This window comes from Chionomys nivalis, chromosome Y (assembly GCF_950005125.1).
Source record: "Chionomys nivalis chromosome Y, mChiNiv1.1, whole genome shotgun sequence".
Classification (NCBI taxonomy): Eukaryota; Metazoa; Chordata; class Mammalia; order Rodentia; family Cricetidae; genus Chionomys; species Chionomys nivalis.
The window spans coordinates 1227713-1240349 of record NC_080113.1 but is presented as its reverse complement, the minus strand read 5'-3'; positions in this window follow the sequence as shown (position 1 = coordinate 1240349).

The following is a 12637-nucleotide window of genomic DNA, read 5'->3' as shown; positions in this document are numbered from 1 at the left end:
GTTCTTGGATGCTGTTTGCCAGTATTTTGTTGAGGATTTTTGCGTAGATGTTCATGAGTGAGATTGGCCTGTAATTCTCTTTCTTGGTTGAGTCTTAGTGTGGTTTTGGTATCAGAGTTACTGTAGCTTCATAAAAGGAATTTAGCAATGACTCCTCTTTTTCTATATTGTGAAAGATATTAAGGAATATAGGTATTAGTTCCTCTTGGAAGATCTGGTAGAATTCCACATTGAAACCATCTGGTCTGGGACTTCTTTGGGAGGGAGGTTTTTGATAACAATTTCTAATTCTTCGCAACTACTGGTCAATTTATGTTATCCACCTGGTCCTGGTTTAACTTTGGTATGTGGTATTCATCTAAAAAAGTGTCCATTTCTTTTACATTTTCCAATTTTGTGGCATACAGGATTTGTAGTAAGATCTAATGATTCTCTAAATTTCCTCTGTGTCTGTGGTTATGTCCCCCTTTTCATTTCTGATCTTATTAATTTGTAAATTCTTTCTCTGCCATTTGATTAGTTTGGATAGGGGTTTATCAATCTTGTTGATTTGTTCTAGGTACCAGCTTTTTGTTTAATTGATTCTTTCAATTGTTTTCTGTGTTTCTATTTTGTTGATTTCAACCCTCAGTTTGATTATTTCCAGTTTTCTACTCCTCCTAGGTGAGTCTGCCTCTTTTTTTTCTAGAGCTTTCAGGTGGGCTTTTAAATCTATAATGTGTGCTTTCTCTGTTTTCTTTAAGTGGGAACTTAGTGCTATGCACTTTCCTTTTAGGACTGCTTTCATAGTGTCCCATAAGTTTGAGTATGTTGTTTCATTATTTTCATTGAATTCAAGGAAGACTTTAATTTCTTTCTTTATTTCTTCCTTAATCCAGGTATGCTTTCGTAGTTGACTGTTCAGTTTCCATGAGTTCGTAGGCTTTCTGGGCATAGCATTGTTGTTGAATTCTAGCTTTAATCCATGGTGATTTGATAAGATACACATGGTTACTAATATTTTTTTGCAACTGTGCATGTTTACTTTGTTACCGAGTATTTGGTCAATTTTCAAGAAGGTTCAATGAGCTGCAGAGAAGGTATATTTTCTCCTCTTTGGGTGGAATATTCTATAGATATCTGTTAAGTCCATTTGATTCTTTACCTCCATTAATTCTCTTATTTCTCTGTTAGGTTTCTGTCTAATTGACCTGTCCATTGGTGAGAGAGGAGTGTTGAAGTCTCCTACTATTAATGTGTGCGGTTTGATTGCTGCCTTGAGTTTTAGCAATGTTTCTTTTACGTACGTGGGTGCTTTTATATTACGGGCATAGATATTCAGGACTGAGACTTCATCCTGATGAATTGTTCCTGTTATGAGTAGAAAATGTCCCTCTCCATCTCTTCTGATTGATTTAAGTTTGAAGTCAACTTTCTTAGAAATTAGTATGGCCACACCTGCTTGTTTCTTAGGTCCATTTGCTTGATAAGCCTTATCCCAGCCCTTTACTCTGAGTAGTTGCCTGTCTTTGTGGTTGAGGTGTGTTTCTTGTAAACAGCAGATAGTTGGGTCCTGTTTTCGTATCCAATCTCTTAGCCTGTGCCTTATTATAGGTGAGTTGAGTATATTGACATTAAGTGATATTAATGACCAGTGGTTGTTAACTCCGGTCACATTTTTAGTAGTAGAACTTGTGTGTTTCCTTTCTTTGGATTGCGCTGGTGAAGGGTCTCTAGATGTCTGAGTTATTGTGGTCATTGTGGGACTCCTTGGTTAGCTATTTTCCTTCTATTACTTTCTGTAAGGCTAGATTTGTGGCTACATATTGTTTAGATTTGTTTTTATCGTGGAAATTTTTGTTTTCTCCATTTACAGTGAACGAAAGCTTGGCTGCATATAATAGTCTGGGTTTGCACCAATGATCTCTTAGTTTCTGCAATACATCTATCCAGGACCTTCTGGCTTTCATGGTTTCCATAGAATAGTCAGGTGTAATTCTGATAGGTTTACCTTTATAAGTAACTTGGCCTTTTTCCTTTGCAACTCTTAATATTCTTTCTTTATTCTGTATGCTGTTTGTTTTAATTATTATATGGTGAGGGGATTTTTTTTTTGATCTAGCCTATTTGGTGTTCTGTATGCTTCTTAAACCTTCATAGATTTATCTTTCTTTAGGTACGGAAAGTTTTCTTCTATAATTTTATTAAATATATTTTCTGGATCGTTGAGCTGTGCTTCTTCCCCTTCTTCTACTCCTATTATTCTTAGGTTTGGTCTTTTTATTGTGTCCCATATTTCCTGAATGTTTTGTGATGAGAGATTGTTGGCCTTGCTGTTTTCTTTGATCAGCATGTTTATTTTTTCTATGGTATCTTCAGAATCTGAGATTCTTTCTTCTATCTCTTGTATTCTGGGGTTATGATTGTTTCTGTAGTCTCTATTCGTTTACCTAGATTTTCCATATCCAGCCGGCTCTCTATTTGTGTTTTCTTCTTTGCCTCCATTTCAGTTTTCAAGTCGTGAACTGTTTCCATTATCTGTTTGATTGTTTTTCCTTGGTTTCCTAAGGTATCATATACTGATTTACTCAATTCTTCAAACTTTCTATTATACTTCTCATCCATTTCTATAAGGGCATTTTTTACATGCTGTTTAAATGTGTCAATCACTTTCATAAAGTCAATTTTTTCTACTTTTCTTGATTATGGTGTTCATGACCTCCTGTTGTGAAGTCACTGGGTTCTGGTGGTTTCATATTGTTTTTCAGATTGTTAGGTGAATTCTTGCATTGGTGCCTGCCCATCTCTTCGTCTCTGTGCTCCCCTATGGATCTTCTTTTACAGGATCAGGTCTCCTTGCCTACTGTTCTACCTTCCCAGTGATGGCACGCCCGAGTGATGGCTCTCTTTGTGCTCCAGTGATGGCTCTCCTAGTGCCAAGATCAGATCTTCGTGCCCAAAAACGACTCTCCCCAAAGATGGCTCTCCTGGCGCCAATAACCTTGAAAGATCTATTTGACAAGAACTGTCGGCATTGAAGAAAGAAATTGAAGAGGATCCAAGAAAAAGGAAGAATCTCCCCTGCTCTTGGATTGGGAGGATCAACATAGTAAAAATGGCAAATCTACCAAAGGCAATTTATAGATTCAATGCAATCTCCATCAAGGTCCCATCAAAATTCTTCTCAGATCTTGAGAGGACAATAATCAACTTTATATGGAAAAACGAAAAACACAGGGTAGCCAAAACAATCTTATACAATAAAGGAATTTCTCGAGTCATTACCATCCCTGACTTCAAACTCTATTACAGAGCCACAGTAATGAAAACAGCGTGGTACTGGCACAAAAACAGAGAAGTCGACCAATGGAATCATAAAGAAGACCCGGATTTTAACCCACAAACATATGAACAACTCATTTTCGATAAAGGAGCTAAAAGTATACAATTGAAGAAAGAAAGCATCTTGAAAAAATGGTGCTGACACAACTGGATGTCAACCTGTAGAAGAATGAAAATAGACCCATATCTATCACCATGCACAAAAATCAAGTCCAAATGGATCAAAGACCATTATTGTCCTTCCTCAGAATTCAAACAATTCAAAGGGAGCATAATAGCATACAGTATCAAGATTCTCTGTGTATTTTCCATATATGTGCAGCTCTATTTTAACCTCTATTTCTTATATTTTTACTTTTTTGAGATAGGTTCTCTGTATATCTTTGTCCTGGAATAACTCTGGAGACCTGGCTGTCCTTGAATACACTGAGATCCACTGGTCTCTGCCTCCCTGGCATTGGGATTAAAGGTCTGTGCTACCACAACTTGAAGTCACAGAGGTCAATCTACCTCTGCTTCTTGAAGTCACGGAGGTCAATCTACCTCTGCCTAAAATCTGTTGGGATTAATTGTGTATACCACCACACTCAACTACTCTCTTTCTTTTTTTAAACTTTAAAAGATTTAACCTTTAGCCTATATATATTTTTTAACACACTGTATACCATTTAGATGTTTTCTTTTCTTTGAATTTCTTTACCATATATTTCTCTTTTCCTGACTACATGAGTCTTTAATGAGAGTGTGAATGCTGTGGTTTTGATGGCTGAATACAGCCCATTTCTTAGTTTTCCAGCCTCATGGCAGAGGTACTGCTGGAGCCATTTTTATTGCCACAACTCTGTGGCGTTTCAAGGTCCCTGCCAACATACAAGCTGCAGCATTCTCCTCACAGACCACACTCAGTCAGACTGCCTGCCTGAAAGAATCAGATTTGCCCTGGCAGGATGGCCCAGAATGCCAGCATTTTAAAATGGCATAGTTTTTTTCCTGCTACAGCTGAAAATTGAAAAGCATGCAGTTATCTTTTTATCCGCACAATGTAAGTGTTTTGTGATCGGACTCTTAAAGAGAGCTGCAAGATTTTGCAGCTAAAGCTGAGTCAGGAAGCCCCTCTTAAATGAGAGTGCTTGCTTGCCTCTAGCAAGCAGGGCAGACCCGAGAAATTGCTGCTACCAGGAAAACATGCTTTAATCTATTGTTTACCATGCTTTCTCAGACTTTCTGTGGATTCATTTATCCATGTCTGGGAACCATTTGTAGAAGGAGCTGTGGGCTGCCTTCCTGCTGTGTGGCTCTGGGCCACCTGACTACCTTATGCCCTGGTATAACAACACACAAATGGTATTCTTTCAAATACTACTTGACCCATTAGTTTCAGCCTCTTATTGGCTAATTATCACATCTTGATTAACCCATTTCTAATAATTTGTGTAGCACCACAAGGTATTGGTTTACCAGGAAAGATTCAACATATCTGACCTGGCATCTGGCTCCATTGCCTCTCTCCAACTATGCTTTCTTTGTCCCAGTATTTTGTTCTGTCTACTCCACCTACCTAAATCCTGCCCTATCAAGAGCCAAGACAGTTTCTTTATTAACCAATGAGAGTAACACATAGACAGATGACCCTCCTCCATCAACCATTGGAAAACATTTATATATATATATATATTAATATATATATTTTATATATATATAATTTATATAATATATATATTTTAAAATATATATATATATATATTTAAAAAAAGATAAACAAACTACCTTATTTCATTGTACATACTAATCCAAGTTCCCACTCTCTCTCCACTTTCTATTTCCTCAACACACCCTCACACTCCACCCTCCCCAATCCTCAGAGAGGGTATGGCACATTGCTTTGAGGAAGGTCCAAGTCCCTCCCTGCTATATCTAGGCTAAGCAAGGTATTCATCCAAAGAGAATAATTTCTTATAAAGCAAGATTTTGTGGTAAGGATATATTCTTGTGGTACTGTCTGTGGCCACTAAGTTTACCCTAGCCATGCAATTATCAGCCACATTCAAAGTGACTAGTTTGGTCCTATGCTTTCCCTTTCCAGTGCACCTGTGGCTTTTGAGCTACCATTAGCTCAGGTAGATTGTTTAGTGGTTCAGTGGGTGTATCCATCATGGTCCTGATCTCTTTTCTCATATTCTCATTTCTCCAGATCTTCAACTCTATTTTGAGAACCCAGTCCAGTGTTCTGATTCAGGTCTCTACCTTTAGTTCCATCAGTTGCTGGATGAACGTTCTATGGAGATATTTAAGATATTCATCAGTCTCAGTACAGGGCAAGTCCAATTTGGACCCCATCTCCTCTCTTGCTTAGGGTGTCAGCTGGGATCATTCTTTTGGATTAACAAGAATTTATCTAGAGACAGGCTTCTTGCTCACCCTGGAACAGCTCCCTCAATTAAGTTATCTTTTTTTTTGCTCTCATCTCTATCTTTCCTTTATCTTGACTATCGCGTTTCCTCAAGTTCTCCCCAACTCTCCCCTTCATCTTTTCTCTTCCCCTTCTACACTCTCTTCTCCCTAAACCTCAATGTTCACCATATTGCAGGCAACCTTGTATGATTTGATTTTCCACATGGCTCGATATATATTTTTCTTAAGGTTTACCTTATTATGTGGCTTCTCTATGAACATGAAATATAGGCTCAATATCCTTTGATAACAACTACTATCCACTTATGTGTGAGTATATACCATTTTCATATTTTTTGGGTCTGGGTTGCCTCACTCAGGATTGTGTTTTTTAATTCCACACATTTGAATGCAAAATTCAAGATGTCATTATTTTTACACTGAGTACTACTCTAATGTGTAAATGTGCCACATTTTCTTTATCCATTCCTTGGTTGGGGAGCATCTATTTTTTTTCAGGTTCTGGCTAAAATAATGAAGTTATGAACATAGTTGAACAAATGAATTTGTAGTATGATTATCTTTTTGATAAATATATATCCAAAAGCAAAGATACTCAAAAGTCCTATTGCTGGATACTTAGGTAAGTTGGGTCCAAATTTTTCAACTGCTACTTTGAACAATACATTTTTCTTTAGATAAAAGAATAATACAATTAAAAACTCAATATGTCAACATAATTCTGTATATTCCTATAGTATACTTTCCTAACCTCTTTCATCAGTCATGCCTTTTCCAATCCAATTTATACTTACATATGTTTGTAAAATTATATGGACACTCACAAATATTTAAAGGTTTTTATGTGTTTGGATGTATATGTGTATACATAATTGAATGTGTATACATAAAGAAGCTAAACTTGATAGAAGAGCAAATGGGAAGTACCCTACAACATATTGGCACAGGAGATCGCTTCCTATGTATAACGCCAGCAGCACAGACTTTAAGGGCAGTGAATAAATGGGACCCACTGAAACTAAGAAGCTTGTGTAAAGCAAAGTACACTGTCACTAAGACAAAAAGGCAACCTACTGACTGGGAGGAGATATTCACCTACCCTGCAACTGACAAAGGTCTGTTCTCTAAAATATATAAAGAACTCAAGAAACTAGACTTTAAAATGATCATTAACCCAATTAAAAAAATGGGACACTGAACTGAACTGAGAATTCTCAACAGAAGAATTTCATATGGCCAAAAGACACTTAAGGTCATGCTCAACCTCCTTAGCAATCAGGGAAATGCAAATTAAAACAACTTTGAGATATCATCTTACACCTGTCAGAATGGCTAAAATCAAAAATACCAGTCATAGCCTTTGCTGGAAAGGTTGTGGAGAAAGGGTTACCCTCATCCATTGCTGGTGGGAATGCAAACTTTTGCAACCACTTTGGAAATCAGTTGGTGGTTTCTCAGGAAATTCGGGATCAACCTACCCCAGGACCCAGCAATACCACTCTTGGGATGTGCCCTATCATATTACAGAACCATTTGTTTAACTATGTTCATTGCAGCATTATTTGTAATATCCAGAACCTGGAAACAACCTAGATGTCCTTCAATAGAAGAATGGATGAAGAAAGGGTGGAATATATACAAATTAGAGTACTACTCAGAGGTAAAAATCAATGACTTCTCGAATTTTGCATGCAAATGGATGGAAATAAAAAACACTATCCTGAGTGAGGTAACGCAGACCCAAAAAGATGAACCTGGGATATATTCACTCATAATTGGTTTCTAGTCATAAATAAAGGTCATTGAGTCTATAATTTGTGATTCTAGAGAAGCTAAATGAGAAGGTTAACCCAAAGAAAAACATATAGTTATCCTTCTGAATATGGGAAGTAGACAAGATTGCCAGGCAAAAAATTGTAATTTTGGGGGTGGGGTGGGATGGGGGTTAGGGGAGATGGGGAGAGAAAAGTGAGAAGGGGAGGATGGGGGGATCTTTGGGAATTGGGATGGTTGGGATAAAGAAAGTTTGGTTATGGGAGCAGGGAAGCATATTTCTTAATTAAGGGAGCCATTTTAGTGTTGGCAAGAGACTGGAACCTAGAGGGGCTTCTAGGTGCCCAGCGGGATGTCCCCAGTTAGTTCCTTTGGCAGCTGAGGATAGGGAACCCGAAAAGGCCCTATCTTATAGCCATACTGATGAATATCTTGCATATCACCTTAGAATCTTCATCTGGCGATGGATGGAGATAGAGACAGAGTCCCACTTTGGAGCACCCGAACAAGCTCCCAAGGTCCCAATAAGGAGCAGAAGGAAGGAGAACATGAGAAAGGAAGTCAGGACCATGAGGGGCACACCCACCCACTGAGACAGTGGAGCTGATCTATTGGGAGCTCACCAAGACCAGCTGGATTGTGACTGAAAAAGACTGAGATAAAACTGGACTCTCTGATCATGCCGGACAATGAGGGCTGATGAGAAGCCAAGGACAATGACATTGGGTTTTGATGCTACTTCATGTCCTGACTATGTGGGAACCTAGCCAGTTTGGATGCTCACCTTCCTAGACGTGGATGGAGGGGGCAGGACCTTGGACTTTCAACAGAAAGGGAAGCTGCTCTTCAGACTGGAGAGGGAGCGAGAGAAGCATGAGAGGAGGGAGAGAGAAGGGTGAGGATGGGGAGGGAAATGGGTGGCTGGGAGGCAGTGGAAAATTTTTTTCATAAAAAAAAGAAACTGCTTTGGCTTCTTGATAGGGCAGGATTTAGATAGGTGGAGTAGACAGAACAGTATGCTGGGAGAAGGAAAGCAAAGTTGGTCAGACGCAATGGAGCCAGCCGTCAGGTCAGACACGCTGAATCTATTTTGGCAAGCCAACACCTCGTGGTGCAACACAAATTATTAGAAATGGGTTAATCAAGATGGGAGAATTACCCAATAAGAGGCTGAAACTAATGGTCCAGGAGTATTTAAAAGAATACAATGTGTTTGTTGGTATTTTGGGTAGAAAGCTAGCTATGCCAGAGCTGGATGTTGAGAAGCAGGCCTGCTGCTCCTCACTACAAATGGTGAAAGCACCTGCTGCTAAGCCTGCCCACTTGAGTTCCTTCCCCAGAACCGCCATGATAGAAAGAGAGAACTGACTCCTCTAAGTTTTCCTCTGACCTCCACAGTGTATCACATCAGGTGATGTGCACAGAAATGAATAAATAAAGAAAAACTTAAAAAACATTTTTTTTGGTGTTTGGAGGCAAAAATTAGGATCTCATATTCTGTACTAATATAATGTATCTCAAAATTCTGAAGAGACTCCAAGCTCCTACAATTCCCACCATTCATCCTAATTTACTTTATACTAAGGACAGAAATTTGTTAGATTTATAACTATTATAATTTCTTCTACCCCACAACTACCTAATATACTACAGGAAAGCAAACATGCAAGTGAATTTGTCACTATATCATTATAATAGATAAAGGAACATAAGACACAGTTCTTACTCTCTAGATTTTATATTCGCAGAATAAAAAAAGCACCATTCATATTCTTTTGCTTTATTCCATTGACTTTCACTTAAATAAAATGTTGTTTGCTAATTCCTGTGTGTCAACCCTTTCAGAATTCTCACGCAGATTAACCTAAGTTCTTCATTTGTCTTATAAGTTGCTCTGTATATAAGTTGCCAGTAAATGGTGTTATCTATTCTCACAGAAAAATAGAAAACACTGCTGACAGGAAGTCTCTCCTATCTGTTCTATTAATTATAGCATGTGTTAAGGAAGGCTCCATGTATCTACACATTGCCTCTGATTTACAGCTGTGTTTATTCTGTCTTAATACTTGGAAAGGCACAGTAGTTGATGTAGTGTTCTACATCTACTAATTTTAAACATTACTCTGAAATTTCTGCTTCAACATTCCCTGCTTGGTTTCATTTCTATGAAGCAAAAACAGAATACATAGTTATTTTATGGGAATTTTTAAGTCAGATTTTCCTACCTTGTATTTAGACATTATGCTATCAATTATCCAAACTTCATGTACTATACCTTGCCAAGGAGTACTGACTTGCTTTAGAACATTATGGCTGAAATGTTTATGAATTTTGATCCAGAAGTTTCTGTATGGGTTTTTACTATATTAAATGTGTCAATTATTTCAAGATGCATGTTGTTTAGGTTTTCCACAAAATTAATAAGAGCTGGAAACAGGAATCTCTTCCTATTTTACTACTTTTAAACACCAATTGATCAAAACTTGAAAGTCTCTCCTTCATATTATCATCATATAGAGAAAAAGCCAAGTATTCTTTTTGATGCCACATATTTACTGCCGGAAGTAGATGCCTAATATGCACATTAGGATTTTTACAACCAAGAAGTAATACAGGACATATAGTTTTCCTTCAGAAACATTGTTTGAAATATACTTCATTTATTATATTCAACTTAAGCTTTATTTTTGGATCCTGGTCCCTTATGAAGAATATGATTCTCAGCCTGGATACAATGATGGAGGGCATTGACACTTACTCTGATGATTTGACAGTCTATTGACTTCCATGGGAGACCTTTCCTTCTATGAGTGAATTATGAGGATTTAGAAGTAAGGATTAAGATGGGGAAATGGAAGGAGCATACAGAGAGGGATCTGGGATTGTTATATAAAGTAAAAATATTATTTAAAACGAATAAATGCATAAATTAAAATAAATTTACATTAAAAGTAGGTAAGACACATTAGCAGAATATTTTATGACAGAATCATTTGTAGCTCGGCAGTGTTGGTGAATGCCTTTAATACCAGCACTCAGGAGGCAGAGATAGGAGCATTAATATGAATTTGATGCCAGTTTTGTCTACAGATCCAGTTCCAGAACATTAGTCTCCAAAAATTCAAAAAGAAGCAAAAATAAAAAAGAATCATATAAGGGAAATAATAAGAAGTAAATGCTGAAAAGTGATTAAAAACACATGGGTACAAAAAAGAGTAAGCAAGAAAGGACAAAAGGCAACAAAAGTACCTAACAGTGAAGTTATGTGTATTTACTAAGGGATGGCTACACACATATAAAATCATTTGTTGTTGTGAGAAGAATTACTAAAGAAAGTGGTCGATACAATAAGTAATCCAATGTTTATGTTTATAATGTAATATCTGTGACATTTTTTATTTCAGTATTGTTTGTCTAAAAAATAATTATATTGAGTAACAAATAATTCTCTGATTATGAAAATATTTGTCACACATGCAGTACACTTGATTTTCTTCTAGATGTTTATGTAGTGTTGAGTCCTTCTGCTGTTTCCTCTAGAAATATTGGAACATCCATTCTCAGATTTGGAAGCTCATTTAAGGCTATCATATTCATGTTGATTCTGGACAAATTTTAACAGATGGTTGAGAAAAACAGGTTAATTGAGAAGTATTCTTTACTGCAAAGCAAATGAAGATGTCAAACATTTCCTAAATTAAAACACTTGTAGAATTATTATATCCCCATAGGTAGAGCCCAGAATAGAAGGGAAATTGTGTACTTTCAGTGGATGTCAAAATGAATAATATGGGTAGCCGCCACAGTAGAGGACAATACTTCAAACTTCAATCTCCATCCAGTCTAACTAATGGCTTACAAAATGGAGGTTTCTGATCATACTCTAGTCCAAGTTTGTCCTCTGGGGTAATTCTTATCCTAATTTGCACCCAGTATAATACTCTTACTCTAAATAGGAAGAAACTGGCTTCTATAATAGCCCCTGCCTTATTGTTTAAATAGCTGAAGCTCAGGGCTGGAAATCCCACCAATTGATACCATAAAAAGCTTTACCTAAAAAGTTTCATTATTCTTACATAAAATCAAAGTAAATCCTGTATTCTGTTCAGACATTTTCTGTTCTTAATCTTGCCCTAGAAGAAACAGGATACCTCCTGGTTTTATCTCTCCCAAACTGAATTTTTGTGTGTGTTTTTAAATTTAGGTTTTGTGATGTGTGACTTTGTGGTACTCTTTTACTACCTACTGCCACGAAACCATTTTTCTGAGCTGTAACACTTAGTAAAGCTTATATGAAAGAAAGTAACATTGAAAAACTTGTCACTAGCTAGAAGCAACTGAGGTCAATATATTTTTTATTCAGAGTTTGTGGCCCGCCAAGACTCGACCAGCGATGAAATGAAGACCACCGACACAGGATCCTTCTCTATCGCGCTTTATTGAAGTGCACTCGGTTACAGTTGACTGGTGGAAGTAGGGGGCCCCGAATGGCGGAAAGCGGCTGAATATATACAGGGAGAATGGGCGTGTTCAGAACCAAAGAGACGTGGCCGCATGGGATTGGAAGCAGCTGTTGCTGGGCAGATCAAGAGCAAGATCAGGCGGTAGAGACGTTGGTCTAACACGCCAAAACACACTTGTTCATCAGGCTCTCGGCGCCATCTTGTAATGGCGGCGATAGTTCGCCACATCTCCCCCTTTTTTGTTTGATTAGAGAAAGAGACCTCCAGTCATGGCTGAAATTAGAGGGTTCCCCCCTGGGCAAAAATGATAATCTCTGTTTTTCCAGGGACAGGAAAATTAGTCAGAGGAAACCCGTCTGCACGGAACCATGATTTCCAGGGTGGCTCACCCTGTGCACTCTGTGGTGCAAGCCACCCGGGTAAGGCAAGCCGTTCTTCCGAGTGCAATGGGCAACAGGACCCGTCGGGTGCAAAGACACAGCTTAAGTCTCTTTAAACATAGTGAGCCAAGCTTGGGGGGATGTGCCAGCCTCAAGTGCAGCGAGTGCTCGGACAATTGCTATCTTCTCCCTTTTGCGTGCTCTCATCATCTTTATAATCAAGAACAGTGCCACCATCAACCCTGCACACATCAGCACACCAATCACACCAACCCCAGCCCACTCTTT